Genomic DNA, 17,037 nt, shown 5'->3' on the forward strand with positions numbered 1-17,037 from the left:
ATGTCTCCCTGAGCAAGCTGGCTGACCAGACTAACCTAGCCATACTGATGTGCTCTAAGAGACCCTACTACTATGAGTCCATTGGAGAGCAATTAATGAAGACTCCCAGTGTGAAACTCCAGCCTACTCACACACACACACACACACACACACACACACACACACACACACACAGACACACGCACGCACGCACACACGCACGCATGCATTCACACAACACATACACACAAGAAACAGAAAAAAAATGTACTTTACTAGTCACATGTATATGTTGCACATAGAATTTTCCAAGGTTGGAAAAATTGAACTTGCCCTAGTCTCCCGGTGGCAGCACAAGCGTCTCTGTGCTAGTGAAGGTGCATGCTGTGCAGTTCCTCTCTACTGGCATGGGTTTGTGCAATTACTCAACTCGCACATGAAGGCAGGAAACAGATAAGCGAGAAGCTGTGGAAACCTCAGGAGGAAGAAAGAGATTAGGATCTTCTTAATGTTTCCCAGTACAATAGAAAGAAGGGTTTTCAGACACCCAGACCATTTCATCCACTTTATAAAAAAGCAATAAGGTAGACAAAGATATGCTCATTTCTGTCTCAATAATAATATGTGTCAGGACTGCTTTGCATGAAGGTTAGCTGAACCATCCATCATTGCTGCTGAACTGCACATTTTCTTGTTCAGCATTGATAGATTTTTATTTTAACCTTAGAAGTTCCTCGGGGGACTCTATTAGGGACAGCATTATTTTTTATTCTGCTCTGTTACTTCTCTTTTGTAAACTTTGATGTATGCAGACAACACATTCTGGCTAGGAAAATTTAATTAGGTGAGTCTACAAATTAATTGGTGCAATTAGACTGCTTCTAACTGCCTTGTGTTATGAATTTATTTATGCGGTAATTATTATCAGATGTCTGGGATAAAAGCCTACAGAGCTAAAGGTGTTACCTTTCAGATGTGTGCTCAGCACTTCACATTAATTAGCCAGAAACAAAAAAATAATAAAAGCACGTACTTTAGAAAAGGGGAGAAACCATGTGTCACATAAGGAGTTGGTAAGCACCTTGATAACAAAGACTTCAAATGACTATCTTTCTATATGTTGGCAAAACTGAAAACATTAGACGTTACATCAAAACTCTACACTCTACACTCTAAAAACTATTTTCCAGCATATAAACTAGATGTGAATGGAAACTACATTGTCCATCCTATAAATGGAATGGAGTTCTGCTTGTTCAAAACAATGGCTGCAAGAACCTATTGCAAGAAATTGATGGTTTTGCAGTAGATTTTGGTTTCGATCTGTGAGATCATTTACTATGGCAAAGTTTATGGATAAGTCCTAAGGAAATAACAATGATGCTTCAAAAGGCTTTCTTAAAGCCTTTCCTGTAACCACAGTCATTACAACAAGGAGCAGGGGGAGTTAGAAATAATACTATTCCAACATTTGATAGGAAGGAAGATGGAAGAGGCTGGTACTGCTGGAGACAGAACCAAAGAACAGAAGTTTGAAAGTCAAACAGCAGAGTGAGAATGAGTCATTGGAAGAAATGCAAATGGATACAATCTTCTCACAGAGTGGTTTAGAAATGGATTTATAATCACTGCGGAATATTCATGCCTATGGTCCAGTCACCAGAAAATTAATCTCTATCTTAAATAAGTAATACTAAATTTCTAAATAGCTTTACCCTCTGGGGTCATAAACTCAGTGATAGATCACTTATCTAGCAAGTTTAGGTTTAGTCCCAGAACACAAACAACAACAAACAAGTTATGTATAAAAATGCTCAATTCTCAGCTCAAAATGTATACTGACAACCTTCAAACCTTAGCAACTTATACAATTGTCAGCGTTATTTTCACAGATATGAAAACTGGGGTAAATATGTCTTTAATTCAGTTGTTATCACATCCATTTAATAAATATTAATCACCTACTTCATGCATGTAGGATATTAGGACACAGTAAAATTCTTTCTCTGTTGGGAATTATATTCCTTTCAGGAAAGTTGCATAATAAACACCTTGCATAAAAAATAATACATGTACAGATTCACTGTGTCAGGGCTGAGTGTTGTGAGTTACTGAAAGGGGTTAATATCACTCTAGAGTGTTTTATTTTGAACAGGGTAATCTTAGAAAGACCTTTCTGAGTTTTTGACATTTTGACGTTTATACATTTATACTAAAGTTAGTTATTAAGGAATTCAGTGTGCAAAGAAAATGACACAGATATCTCATCAGTTATTTTGCCTAATATTGTCTTACTGTTATTTAACATACACACAAAACTCAGATTTAAAAAATAAAAACCCGTAAATCTAAATATTTAATAGCTCAATAAGTATATGTTAATGTCATCTACTACACACATACATTCATACATTTCAAAAATTCAAAAACCAAACATTGTTATTTTCACATAAATTATTAGTTAATAAGATTACTAGAAGAAAATTAATAATAAAGTACTTAAAAATCAGTGCTTAAAAGTATACACTCCACACAATGAAGACATTCTAATTAATCATGAAAAAAAGTAAGCAGCATTATGTAGCCTGTAATGAAAAAAAATCTTGAATTCTTGAAAACAAATGATGAATAATTGCTTAATGAATGGAGAAAAATATATTGTATGAAAATAAAATTTATTTTCAATAAAAAAGAAAAAAATAAAAACACTTTGATTTAAAAATTGTACAATATACTGTCATGACTTTATATCAAGGGTCATTTTGAATCAATTTTTAAAGTAAGTTTATTCTGAATGTCTGTTAATAGAAAAGCAAAGAGGAGGATTTTGTGATAACTCAAAATATGATCCTCTGACTATCTTATTATTAGTATTTATTTCTTATTTAGTTTTTATTCATAATCTTAACTCTGCAATCCAGCTAGACCTGGAGGGAAATAAGGAAAATATGGAACCTGAAGGACTTCAGTGAGAGCGGAAATTACAGTGTACTGTGAGCTGATGGTGTGGGGAGGTCTCCTGAGCTGCAGAAGGAAAGGTCTGGTCATTAAGATGCTGGCAAGTCCGAAGAATTAGAGTTGACTGCAGTCAGCAATGCTGATCTTCATGCTGGTCTTGCTCTTCCTGGACCCCAAATGCTCCTTGGCTTCCATGATGCTCGTGCTGTCTTTTACCTTTCCAAAGTCCACATGTTTGCCATCTGGCAAATCAGTCTTGGCAGTGCAGGTGAAGAATTGGTAACCATTTGTGTTTGGTCCAGCATTTGCCACTGACAAGATATCAGGATCTGTATGCTTCAGGGTAAACTTTTCATCCTCAAATTCTCCCCGTAGATGGATTTCCCATTACGGCATGTGAAATGCTGTAGCTGGAGAATTTCTCTCCAGCTCCCATCACCAAGTCCCGCCAGTCTCAGAGCCCACTTATAAAATAAACATACAGACTCTTACATTATTTAAACTGCTTGGCCATTAGCTCAGGCCTGTTATTGTCTAGCTCTTACTCTTATATTTAGCCCATTTCTATTAATCTTTACTTTGCCACATGGCTCATGGCTTACTGGTACCTTACATCTTCCTTGTCCTGATGGCGGCTGGCAGTGTCCCTCCCTCAGCCTTCCACTTCCCAGAATTCTTTTCCTTGTCCCGCCTATACTTCCTGCCTAGCCAATGGCCAATCAGTGATTTATTTACTGACCAATCAGCAACACACTTGACATACAGACCATCCCACAGCAAAATGCCCACCCTGTCACATGAATCCTGGAATAATTCAGTGAAAGGAGGAATCTTGATATCCAAATCCTTTCTCTGCAGTGCTCAGAGCACTAAAGTTTCCTGCGACCTTTGAAACTTTCTCTGCAAACAGCTGGAAAGAGATGCTGCCCAAGGCCTCTCCATCAGCCATGATGTCGAAGAATGTGGTAGGGTTGAGCATGGCTACAGCAAGTAGTGACAGGAGACGGTGTTCTTACATGTATAGAATGCATCCTGATTTTTCTCCCCATCTCCTTGCATCCTCTCTGACTTTTCTCCAACTGTAGAATGCATCCTGGTTTTTCTCCACATTTCCTTGCATCCTCTCAGACTTTTCTCCAACTGCTGTCAGCTCACCTCTGCTTCTTTCCTCAAAATTTCCTTCCTGTATGGCTTTTTGCTTTGTTTCATGCCCCACAAGTTGTTTAACTAGGGCTGTCTGTGTGACTATGTGTTTGAAACTATCCACTGTACCAGTGGGTACACAGCTGAATCATATACCTCTCCTTTCTTCTTTCATAATCTGTTAGTTACCAATAGTTCAACAGTAAGTGGTAGGACACCATGAGCCCCTTCCCCACCCACAGCTGACAATTGGGTGGCCCTGATTTGTTCAGGCCCAGTGACAGTGAGTGCAGCTGCATACGTTCATAACTATCATGCAATATCATGTTTAGAAGATGGCATTTTGCAACCCTTATCCCTGTCTTCTGGCTCTTACGTTCTTTTCATCGCCTTTGCCTGATGGACAGAAGCATGGACATTTAAAAGGTGTTTTGGCGCAGTGTCAATGCAGTTAAGCAGCAGCAGTAGATTTCCTCCCCAAGCCCAAGACCCCCTCCATCATAGGTTTTCGGCTGGGTTTACAGTATCAAACATGAGTTGTCACTTGGAGAGTAGGCTTCAAATCCAATCCTGGAGCCATAGGTTACCCTCATAACAGCTGTACCACTAATGCAACAGTGGCCACATCTTGCCTGGTAGGGTGATGTTGTAGTTGACAGAATTCACAGATGGGTAAGACTGTTGATGCTTTACCTGCACCCAAGCAACCTGTATTGCATCATGTGGAACTGTGAATGTTAGTCAACAGGGAGAAACTTCTAGCTCAGCTAAACACTGATTTCTCTGTATCTTGCATCCAAGTAGTGTGGTGTCTTCATCAGTAGAGTCTTAACTCATTCAGTTGGGCAACCAAGAGAAAAGGCAAGAGTTTATATTTCTTGGGAGGCTTCATGATCAACAGCTTCTATTGTGTATCTCACACCTGGCACTGGTTGTTCAGTGGCCTATCACTTCTAGGATGAGTATTCTGTAGCCTTGCTAGGTACCTACTGTCAAATTCTCTTATATATTTTTAATTGGATTACCAGATGCTAGGTTTCATGTGGCTTGTTCATATCTCAGTAATATTGCTTTTCCCTCGTTTTTCTGCTCCCTCAAACCGCCCTATCTCAACCGCTCTCCCTATTTGAATACACCCTCAGTATTCCCTTTCTCCATCTCCATTTTACCTGTATGTCACTGTTTCTGTTCCCTTAAAGCAACCTCCCCACTATGCTGTCACCTATCTTGCTTCCAGAAGTACTCTAGATTAAACACACAAAACTAAAGAGTCAATGCTAGGATCTCATATAAGAGAGAATATATGGCCTTAGTCTTTCTGAGCATGGACTATATCACTCAGTATAGTTTTGCTCAGTTTCATTCATTTATCTACAAAATTAATAATGTCATTTTCCTTTATAGATGAAAAATTCCATTGTGTAGAAGTACCATGTTTTCATTAACCATCCTTCAGTTGATGAGTGTCAAGGCTTATTCTATTCTCTAGCTATTATAAGTGGAGTTACAAAGAATATGAATGTGCAAGTATCTCTGCAGTGGGATAAAATTCCTTTTGGTATATACCAGGAGTGGTATGACTGGGTCACATAGCTCCATCAAGTTTTTGGAGGAATGTCTATAGTCATTTCCAAAGTGGCTGCACTATTTTATACTCCTACAAGAACCGTATAGAAGATTCCCTTTCTCCTTTCATTTTCTCCTTCCTTCTTCCTTTCTCTCCCCTTCCCTCCATTCCTTCTTTCCTTTCTTCCTTCCTTCTTTTTCCTTCCTGTCTCTCTTCTCTTCCCCCATCCTCCTTTTCCTCCTCCACTACTCCTCCTCGTTCTCTTCTTCCTCCTCTTCTTCCTCCTCCTTTTTCCTTTCTTTCCTGTTTTTGGGTAGTGCTACATATCCAACCAGAGCATTTAGGCACTCTATGAAAGCATTTTTTCACTGAGATGCTCCAAGTTCCTCCAATGCTGTGCTAGAACTTAGCTTTGTTTCATTTCTAATTTTACAGTACTGTTAAGATGTTTTTAATTTGTGTGTCTACACTGATACATTCTTATTGTATTTCTTTATGACAACTTCACAGGTTATGGAGGAGCTGTATCATAGATTACAACCACATTTCATGTTGTGGAGATTGTCTTTGAGTTGTCCAGTACTGCACTGAAATATTTCACCAATATTAGTAATCTTTTCTTTTTGTAGTGTTTTATACAAAAACTCAGTCCATTTAATGTAGCAAAATTCACATATCTTTACTGTAAGTTGAATTACTGGCAGCATCTTATTCTTTTCTATTGGTTGTTGAATTTCTTCTTACACACTGCATATCTGTTGCTCTTATTTCCATCACTCTGCCAAAGGTATTAATATTTACAGTCCAAAATACAGGTCTCTTTATGATTGTAAACTCTTCCAAGTTTTCCTTTAGCTTTTAAAGAATGCCTCCTTAATGCTCAGAAATAGTTGTGTGTGCATGTGCACAGCCGTATGTTTTCATGGCATGGCTGTCATCCTATTTATTAGGGTTTTTTTCCTTCTATGTCTACTTCTGAACTTCCCACCCAAAATCAAGAAGAAAAGCACCCACATTCCCCTTCAGAAGATGGTTTTTCACTTCTGCATTTTATATTTAAATGTCAGATCCATATGGATTTTATATTGATTGTGATGAAAATCAGGCATCTAGCTTTACTTCCTTCCAAATAGTCTTGGCTCTCACTAATTCTCACATTTTCTGGAAGACCCCAAGAGTGTGCACAGCACCATTATTCAACTTCTATTCTGGTTCATGTGGAGCACAGAGGCTGAAAAGAATGTATTGGTCTACCTTCCCCATATGACGGTCACCTGTACATGATGGTCATGGACCTGTGCTGGCTGAAGCGCTCAGAACATCACTTTAGAGAACACTTTGTTTTGTTTAACTCTGAAAGGAAACTGTATCATTCTGGTGTAGTTGACGGGTAGGGAAAATAAAACCTGGCATCCTAGCCAACCTAAACGGAGAACATCTCACTGCTGTTCTTCTCTCACAGCATGTAAGAAATGGCTGGAAAACACTTTCTAATATGTCAAGCTAAGGCTGTGAGATGAAAGGTGGCTATGAAATGTGCCTACTGCGGGATACACTGTCACCCACGCTTCTGGCATCTATGTCCATATACTACCTTGATATCCAGAAAAAAAAATTAAAGTTCAGTTGATTATTCTGATTCCTTAAAAAACTAATTGCAGGCATCTGAGCACGGTTTTAAAATCTTGCATCTCACTCATTTCTCTGTGATAAAATGAGGGCAGTTGCACAATGTTTCGGAAAGTTCCCTCCACAGATGTGCTAAGACCAACATGAAGAATATCCCCTGTAGGCATCCGCAGTGACTCTTGAGGCTTCAATTGGAAAGCTCCTATCTACGTTGACAGAATTATGATTCTATTTTTTAAAATTTATTTCTTAGGGAAGATAAGAAAACTAATCTTTTTTAATCCATCATCTCCATCTATTTTAAAACAACTGGGATTATATCTGATGACCTTTGTGAAGGCCATACTTTGTTTGTAACTGTGTATGATTTGCATTTTTGTTCATCAAATTATTTCAGTAATACATGATGTAAGGATTTGATAGTTCATGTGGGATAATCATTCGCATGTGCTGTTTGTCAGGCTGAGCTTTATTCTCACATTGAAAATATCACTTGGAAGATCCTATAGAGTGTAATCCACAAATCCTTCACTTCTGGCACTAATGCATTCACTGGGTTTTCTTCAAGTTACATCATTGGTTCCAGAAAATATTCCTTCCATTTCAATGTCTAAACTTACTGTTTGAAGTCAATGATACTGTCATATATAGCCTCAACATCATGAGAGGTTGGTTTGTCATTTTGTTAACAGAAGGCAGGAACCAATTGGATTTAGAGAGCATGATGGTTCTGCTTGGAAGGAATATCTAAGAAAGTCAGGAAAACTCGAGGAATATTCATGTAACATTCTGCAGAAGTCCCAGGGAAGAAACAGGAAGTCTGGGGTGAGGTTTCCGTTTTTAGTATGGCTCACATGTGCTTGTTCCCTTGTGACAGTTACTAGTAGTTCCTGGACTCTTCTTCCCTACGTGTTGGGGCAGAAACTTCCATAATCATATATTCATAAATCATAAATCATATAAGCCCTAACTGTGCTGGAAAGATAATGTGTCTCCATCCAGAGTCGCCTCTGAAATTTTCTAACATGGCCTTAAACAAATTCTTTTTTACTATAATTTAAAGAAAGAAAGCACAAATTTCATGACATACAATACACTAAGAATTTGTTCTATGGAAAGAAATATTCCATGTTTGTTAAGATGAGTATTTATATCTTGATAAATAGTATAGTATAACTTGATAAAAAATGAGCTTTTGTTGGGTATTTGGCTCAGGATAGAGAATCAGGCATGTGCAAGGTGCTGGGTTCAATCCCAAGCACAGCACGACAAACACAAAACAGCAGACAAGCGTTAATGACCTCAATGGCTACAGAATTTCCAATAAAGTTATGTAAAGATTTTATCAATGGATTGTTGTCTGTAATGCATAGGTTTTACTGAACTCAGAACTCTGTGAGGTAGGGAAAATTTACCCATAAATATGAGTAATTGAGGAAGAGAAGTGTGTAAACTTAATGTATTATAATCAATCAGTAAATGAAAAACTGTTAAAACTTGTATTTTAAAATATGCCTCTGTTGATATTGATGCTCCCTGTGGCACATTGTCACAGTGCTTACTGCTGTTCTTTTTAATATTTTTAAGTGTGTGTGTGTGTGTGTGTGTGTGTGTGTGTGAGATGGGGGTGAGGGGAGAAGGAGAGGATGTGTGTGAGTGTGTGTGTGTGTTTGTGTGTGTGTGTGTGTGTGTGTGTGTGTGTGTGATGGGGTGGGGGGAGAAGGAGAGGATGTGTGTGAGCGTGCATGCCACTGTGTACTTGTGACGGTCAGGAGACAGCTATTAGGAGTCTGTTCTACTTTTCCATCACATGGACTCAGAGATTAAATTTGGTGGCAAGCATCTCTAATCACCAAGCCATTTTGCTGCTTCTGGTATCCTTTTAAAAAGTAAAACCAAGAATATTTTGTATGAATGAGTGCTTGTTTTCAGGCTAATCCACTCTAGAAAAAGTATGTATGCAGGAGACTGAGAATCTGAGAATCGATGCCTATAAAACTCTGTATGCAGAAGTACCCATGCAATGTCTTTCTCCTGCCCTCATGATTCAGTTTGCAGACCCCAATTTGAAGATAGGCTTTCTTTTTCCTTTTCTTTTTTTTTTAATTAAGAAATTTTCTATTCACTTTACATACCAACTACAGATCCCCCTCTTCCTTCTTCCCACCCTCCCCGCCTTCCCCCCCCCAACCCACCCCCATCCCCACATTTTCCAAATAAAGGTCTCCCATGGGAAGTCAGCAGAGCCTGGCACACTCAGCTGAGGCAGCCCCTCCCCCCTGCATCAAGGCTGTGGAAGGTGTCACACCCTAGGCACTGTGTTCCAAAAAGCCCACCCATACACCAGGGATGGATCCCAATCCCCCTGCCTGGGTGCCCCCCAAACAGTTTGAGCTAAACAACTGTCTCCTGTATCCAGAGGGCCAAGTCTAGTCCTACAGGGGCTCCACAGCTATTAGTTCACAGTTCATGGGTTTCCACTTGTGGGTCGTCATCTCTATATGTTTTCCCATCATGATCTCAACATCCCCTGCCCACAGAATCCCTCCTCTCTCTCATTGATTAGATTCTTGGAGCTCTGTCTGGTGCCCAGCCATGGATCTCTGCATCTGCTTCCATCAGTCTCTGGATAAAGGCTATATGATGACAGTTAGTGTATTCATTAGACCGGTCACCAGAGTAGACCAGTCCAGGCAGAGGGTGGGCTTTCTTAAATCCACACACAAATAATTTCACTCTGAGCAACAGGGTAGACCACTGAGCTATACTTAGGGCTCTGACCAAAGACTGATGCTAAAGGAATGAAAATGATAAGTTATTCAAATGGCACATAATATCAAAAAATTTTACGTTGAGGACAGAGCTTTGGAAATACCCACCACCATTCCTGAAAGAAAGGGTGACATAATGCTACTGTAGACAATGAATTTATTTTATCATTTTGGTCCAGCATCCAATTCACTCTTCCATTACTTTAGAGGACCAGCCTGATGTAAAATGGAGAAAAATACTGTTAAAAGATAGCTAGGAATCCAACTCTTGTCTACCAAGCCTCAACATGAGTATGTATGGACCAATCAAAGCCATCACAGCAATGTTTACTGGTTCATCTAGGAGAAGGTCCTGCTCTTTACCTCTGCATCTATGTCTCTAAGTATGTAAACTAAGAAGTACTTCCAGGCTTTTGAAAACTATGCAAAATGGAAATTATCTCCCAGTGGCACTAAAGGAGAAATTAGTCTTGATTACACCTCACAGGGTAGTAGCCTATGGACAAGCTTCACCTCTAACTCCAGTTATCACCAGATTGTTCAGTCCTAAAAACTACCTGTTATTTCTCATCAGATGAATCTCTGGTAACTAGAGCCAAGTATAGAGGGAAAATGGAAAACTGGTTTTTAGGACTGGGGAAATGGCTTAGCAAGTCCTTGTCCTGCGAACACAAGGACCTGAGTTCAATTCCCAAAAGCATGTAGAAAATGTGGTGTATGCTTGTAAACCCCACACTCCAGAGGAAGAGACAGGAGGATCCCTGGGATAGTATGGTCAGCCAGCCTGGACTACTTGACAAGCGTCAAACCAGTGAATTAAAACCTGGTTTTAATATTTATATTAAAAAAGGACAGCACCTGACAAATGACAGCTAAGGTCTGGACTCAGATGCACACACACAAATGTGCACACACATATGTACAAATGCACAAAATATTTTTCCATTTTATTAAAATCTGATGTGGAAAGATGTACATAACTTTGTTTCCTTTCCTTCAATTACTCTTTCTGAAAATTTTACCTCATAGTGGATACTGATAGTTAGAATTGTGTGCCCTGATTGATTTATTGTTTCTCTTCATGAATCATTCCTTCCCATAGTGTCTATTTCACAACATGTATTTATGCATGTATGAGCATATATGTACATGTGCTTGAGTGTGTAAACACCCATATATCTTAGTATACATATATACAAGCACAAAATTAACCTTTACTTTTATGAAGCATGTAACTCAAAATCATACTAGAAATTCACTATAAAATATACTAGGGGTTGGGGATTTAGCTCAGTGGTAGAGCGCTTACCTAGCAAGTTCAAGGCCCTGGGTTCGGTCCTCAGCTCCGAATATATATATAAATATATCTTAAAAACAAAAATTTTAAAACATATAAGTTTTTAAGTACAATTTGATGCTTTTCAAAACTTGTGTAGGATTTTTAATGGGCATTGACATACTGTGTGAGTATATGTGCTCTTGATAGTATTTGTCTTATAACAAGAATCTACCTATGCCACAGCTAAGTTCTTCAAAAATCAGAGAACTTGTTATGGGAAATATTTGTGAAAACTTACATTTGTGCTGTCATTATTTTATGAAGAAAATGAATCATGAAAAGTCTGTTCACAATACTTTCAATTAAATATTCCCATTTTGTAATTTTACTTCATGTCTCTTGTTATCTTGTAGAGAACAAAAACATAACGATTACTATTATGTGTGCAAGTTGACTACAGGATTTCTTTTCAAAAATCAGACTCTCTCAAGGCTTAAGTTGGACATCGTGAAGAAATGGATGTATGTGGTAATTCACCTGACTTGATGAGGTCTAGGTTGTTTTTACAAAGGTATTTACAAAGGTTTAAAGAGCTTATTTTCCCACTAAAGATAAAGAAATACAAATACAGATTTGTGAAGGTCTCAAATACAGAAGAACGTCTGATGATCGATGGGCTGTATCAAGAAGAGCAGCAGAGGATAGTGCTGGAAAATGACAAAATATGTGCCCACGGCAACACAAACTGAGACGCACTTTCATGAGTGGAAAAACAAAAATTGCTCATGTTAACCACATATTAGCTATCTCCAGAGATCGGTTCCATAGGCTGCTAACAGAGGTCAAATTTCTTTCTGGGATAGTTTTTATTTCTGCTAGACATGGTAGAATTGACCTACAACCTCAGCATTGGGAGGCTGAGGTAGAATGATCCTAAGTATGGAGCTAGCCATGGCTACACAGCATTACACCCTGCCTGAGAGAAAAATCCCGTGACATCTTAAATAGAGTGTAACAGGACACAATGGCTAGTTCTGCAATGGTGGACGTGGGTAGCATAAATGAGACACTCAGTCTGATTATCAACCACTAGAAAAGAAAACAAATAACACAGGGCGAACATAGGGTGTCGTTCTGTTTCTTTACTGCTGTGATAAACACTATGATTGAAAGCAGCTTGGGGATCAAAAGGTTTATTTGGTTTGCATGTCCAGATCACAGTCCATCACTGAGGGAAGTCGAGGAAAGAACCAGGTGGCAGGAATGAAGGCAGAAACTACTGAGGAATGCTAATTACCGGCTTGCTCCTCATTGGCTCTGTTTTCTAATACAACCAGGAACACCTGCGTAAGGGTGTCGCCTACCACAGAGGGTTTTCCCTTACACATCAGTCACTAATCAAGAAAATGCCCCCCACACACTTACCTACAGGCTGTCTAATAGTGGCATATTTTCAATTGAAGCTCCCTCTTCCCAGAAGACCGCAAATTTGTCAAGTTGACAAAAATCCCAACCACCAAGCTACTATTTTATTGACTTAATTGAAATCTTCTTTCCAGTCACTGATCAAAAGCCTTTTACTCTCTGGGGAAATAATTATAGTTCTAAAATTGTTTATGATGATGTAAATATATTTTCTTAAAATATGAACATATAAATGTGAATATCTCGAACTAAATCACACACACGAAGAAGGAGAAATTGAAGTGATCTTTGTTTAAATGTTATCTAAGTTTTCCACCACTGTCTACCTCCATCACCACTTCTAAACCCACTCCATTTTAGCCAAAATGCATTTCAAGGACAGGCCAGTGTTTTAGGGCAAACAAGACCTTGCCAATTTTCCATGTGTTATCTCTCATTGACTCCTACTAACTTTAAGGATGGTGTGAAGCTTCTTTCATGAAGAAACAGGGAGAACCCTTGGATTGGCCCTCTGTGACTTCCCACCTGTTCTCTTCTTGCCAGAATCTGAAATGTGCTCTTCAGTCAGCCATACACAGGTACTTGAGGTCTCCAAGTCTTCTTCATGAACATCTTCCTTGTGTTCTCCATGTTGAACCTCACCCTCTCCCTTTATTTATCTCTTCTTCTCTCCTGTCTCTACTCATGACCCCTCCCAGTCCCAATACCTCCTTGGTTAAGTTTGTTCATTACAGAATGCCCAGACCAAATGCTTTCCCATCCATAAGCCTTTTATGATCTTCCTGTCCTGAGACAAGAGATCCTAACTATATTTCATGATGCTTCTTACATGGCTGCCATCATGCAGCTGACATTCATCTGTGGTATCTTCCATGTTTATTGATCTAGTTCCTTACTTAAAACAATGAATTTCTGGTCAGCAGAGAATACATCTATTTAGTTCCTTTCCCTGTTGCTATGATATCTTGCGGGCCGCAAGAATATATTATAGAGATTCAGCTGTGTATTAAAGCTAAACTTTGACCAGCCAAAGGTCTGTCAAAAGGCAAAGCCATTTATTATGAATATTTGGTGATATCCAGCCTTTAATAATCCAGCTGTCTTCTGCTATGAAATTTGTGCGTGCCCAGACCAATTGGCAAACAGTTCAGCTCCCCAGACCTGCTGAACTACTAAGTTACTAAGTCCCCTGCTGAGCTTAGGAGACAAGCTGGGTGGGCGACCATAGCTTTGTTTCTTGTGCCAATGAAGCTCAGACCATCCCCTAGTCTTAAGGAGGCCTAGTGGTTCTCCAGAGCAATTGACTGAGAACAAAAGATGTTTTTACATATCAAGGTGAGAGGTAGAATAACATTCCTGAGAAGGCAGAGAACCCTGTGCCTAGGAAAGAAAGGGCAGGCATTTTTTGAAGAAATGGACAGAACAGCATGGCGAGAGAGAAGAGAGGACCACAGAGGTTCTTCAGAGGGTAAGCAGGTCTGGGGTAGAGTTTTCTGAGTGCCAGGAATAGAGAGTAGCAGAGATGGAGAAAGAGGATACAGAGGACGAAGATGTGGCTAGAAGAATAAGAGTTTAGTCATTAGCAGGAGTATGAGCTAGGGAACTGGACGGAACTGAAGCTATGGAAACAGGATTTCATCCCAGAGAAATAAAGTAGGCGGATAAAGAGCTTGGTATGTCTGGAGTTATTCCTGTCTTGAAGGTCTGGTGGAGCTATAGCTGAATTGATAGAATTTTGTCTTAGAGGAATAAAGTTAATAGACATAAGAACATAGTGTACGTAGAAGATTTATTTTTCTCCTCAGATAACCCACGCTGGACGTAGCTAAACCCCAGGACCCCTGGGTACCCTACAATGATAAAAATACCCTTGATCAGAGCAACCTAAAGGAGAAAGGATTTATTTTAGCTCACAGGTCAAGTTACAGTCCGCCGTGGTGGGGAAATCAAAGCATCGGGAGCTTGAACATGCTGAACACATTGCATCCACAATCAGAAGAAGAAGGCAATTTTTTCATGTGTGCCAGTGCTCAGCTGGCTTTCTCCACTGTGTACAGGCTCGGATTTTACGTCTAAGGAATGGCTTTGTCTGGAATTAAGATGGATCTTCCCACACCAATTAACTCAATAAAGATAATCCCTCACAGGCACTGTCAGAGACCCACCTTAAAGATGATTCTAGATTTGTCAAGTTGGCAATAGCATTAGCCTCCCTAACTTCTCATTGCACCTTGTTCTTCTAGAACCTAGATTAATGGTTGGCATATGATGGGGTACAAATCTAGGCTTACTTGAGACAGCAGAAGTATCACATTCCTTTTCTACAGTTTATGAAAGGAGCTATTAAAAATCCCATTTTCCTCATCCTGAGAAAAGAATACCAAACCTTATCCTAACTCTTCTTAAGGAAAAATAAAAGTATCCAGCTATTGCTAAATAAGCAATTGGGCCTGAGCACAGTTGCCTGGTCATTGGACTTTCTACTGAGAATGGATGACTCTGGGCTTTTCATTACATATAAAACTTCACCAGATTATTTCACAGGTAATCAGGGCTGATTTGAAAATCATTAGCTTGGATTATTATAATGTTCGTTTGCAAGAGGAACTGGAGAGTTCAGCATCAGAGCTCTTCCGTGTTCTCTTTATGATTAGATGTGATGGGATCAAGTGAAAAGTGACATATAAATGTAAGGTAGGCAGTGGCTTAGTACTTTTAACAGCATTTGACAGCTAAGAACCCCAAAAGAACGTCGGTACAGAAACGTCTCTTTTTGATACATGCAAAATGACTGAGAGGCAGGAATTGAGGGACTAGAAAAGGAGTGATTTGGAGTGCAACTTGAAAGGCTTTTAATGTTGCAATCTATATTACCTTGCTCTGATTTGCCAACTACCACTAGTGAAACTGAATAAAAGTAGGGTTAACTGAATAGCCAAATTGCTAGATCTTATCTAGCATTTCCATCAGTGGGATGGGAGTGCTTTTGTTTGCATTTTAGACAGGTATCTTTCTCCATTCTGGTCCCACAAAGCTGGTCTGCAGCTTCACACAACACAAGGTATTTTTAAAAGCTGGCATCATTTAGATTTCCAACCTATAGCAAATGTGAAAGGTTGGCATTTGAATTTCCTGAAGTATTAATCTCTAATGAAAACAATGTCAGAGCCTTAAGCACTTTGGCATTTTCTGGACACATTATAAATACACAAGATACATTTTATCATGGGCTGTGTATAACAGCACTGGGACAAAGAACAAGCACCAGGGAAAATGGTTTGAGGCAAACCTTTCAACACGCTTTCCAAGGCCATTGCAAAAAACTCCCCAGTCCTTGAACTCCCTGGTGATCATTTTAATAATAACAAGAACCATTTGGTAACTGGCCTGGGCTGCAGATTGCATTGGGCTTTGGCCAATATAAAATCTACTCTCTCGTTATTAAGCAAACAACATTCTAGCCCATTACAGAGATATTTAAAGCTCCCCTAATACCTACCAATCAGATCCTTAAATCTTCAAAGTACTGCTAAATATATCTGTAGCAATTCTCTTCTAGTCTTCCTTCTCTTGACACCTCTCCTCTCCCTCTCCCTCCACTTCCTCCTTGCTGTCCTTTTTCTTCCTCTTAATCTTTCTCCTCTTCCTCCTCCTCCCTCTCCTGTTCATCTTTTTATCCCCTCTTCTTTAAGACACTTAAGGAACTTTCCATCTTTCTTATGTGAACTACCTGACTGCTGATTTGGTTACAGGAATCTTGTTCAGAGCTCTTGGTCAGCTAGAGATAATCTGCTAGGAATAAAAATGGTACTCCAGGTGGACCCATCTTTTTACCCAGTAGGCACAACTGTATTGTCTCTCTTCTTCATTATCTGCTCAGGTGATGGTGGAACCAAAACAATTAGAGCAAGATTCCGAGGTCAAAAGTACATGTAGTGATATGAATGAGAATGTCCCCCATAGGTTCAGATATTTGAACTCTTGGTCACTAACTGGAGCTCCTGTTTGGAGAGGTTTAGGAGGTATGACATTTCTAGAGGAAGAATGTTACTGGGGCCAGATTTTGAGAGCTTAAACTTGAGCTGTTTCAAGTTTGGTCTTTCTGTTTCCTATTTACAGTTCAGGATGTGACCCTTCAGTTCTTGACCTGCCTCATTGTTTATCTTCTGCTCTGTGCCTCCTCATCATGGTGGTGATTGACTCTTAATCCCCTGTAAACTCCAAATTGACCCTTCCTCCCATAAGCTTCCTTGGTTAGGGTGTTTTATAATGATAACTTAAGACAG

At 39.3% G+C, this 17,037-nt stretch overlaps 1 pseudogene; it reads right to left on the reverse strand.

Annotated features, from left to right (window-relative positions):
* Positions 1 to 3,051: 3,051 nt before the first annotated feature.
* Positions 3,052 to 3,925, reverse strand: LOC131895984 (peptidyl-prolyl cis-trans isomerase A-like; annotated as a pseudogene).
* Positions 3,926 to 17,037: the final 13,112 nt, after the last annotated feature.

This window comes from Peromyscus eremicus, chromosome 19 (genome assembly GCF_949786415.1).
Source record: "Peromyscus eremicus chromosome 19, PerEre_H2_v1, whole genome shotgun sequence".
In the NCBI taxonomy this organism is placed as follows: domain Eukaryota; kingdom Metazoa; phylum Chordata; class Mammalia; order Rodentia; family Cricetidae; genus Peromyscus; species Peromyscus eremicus.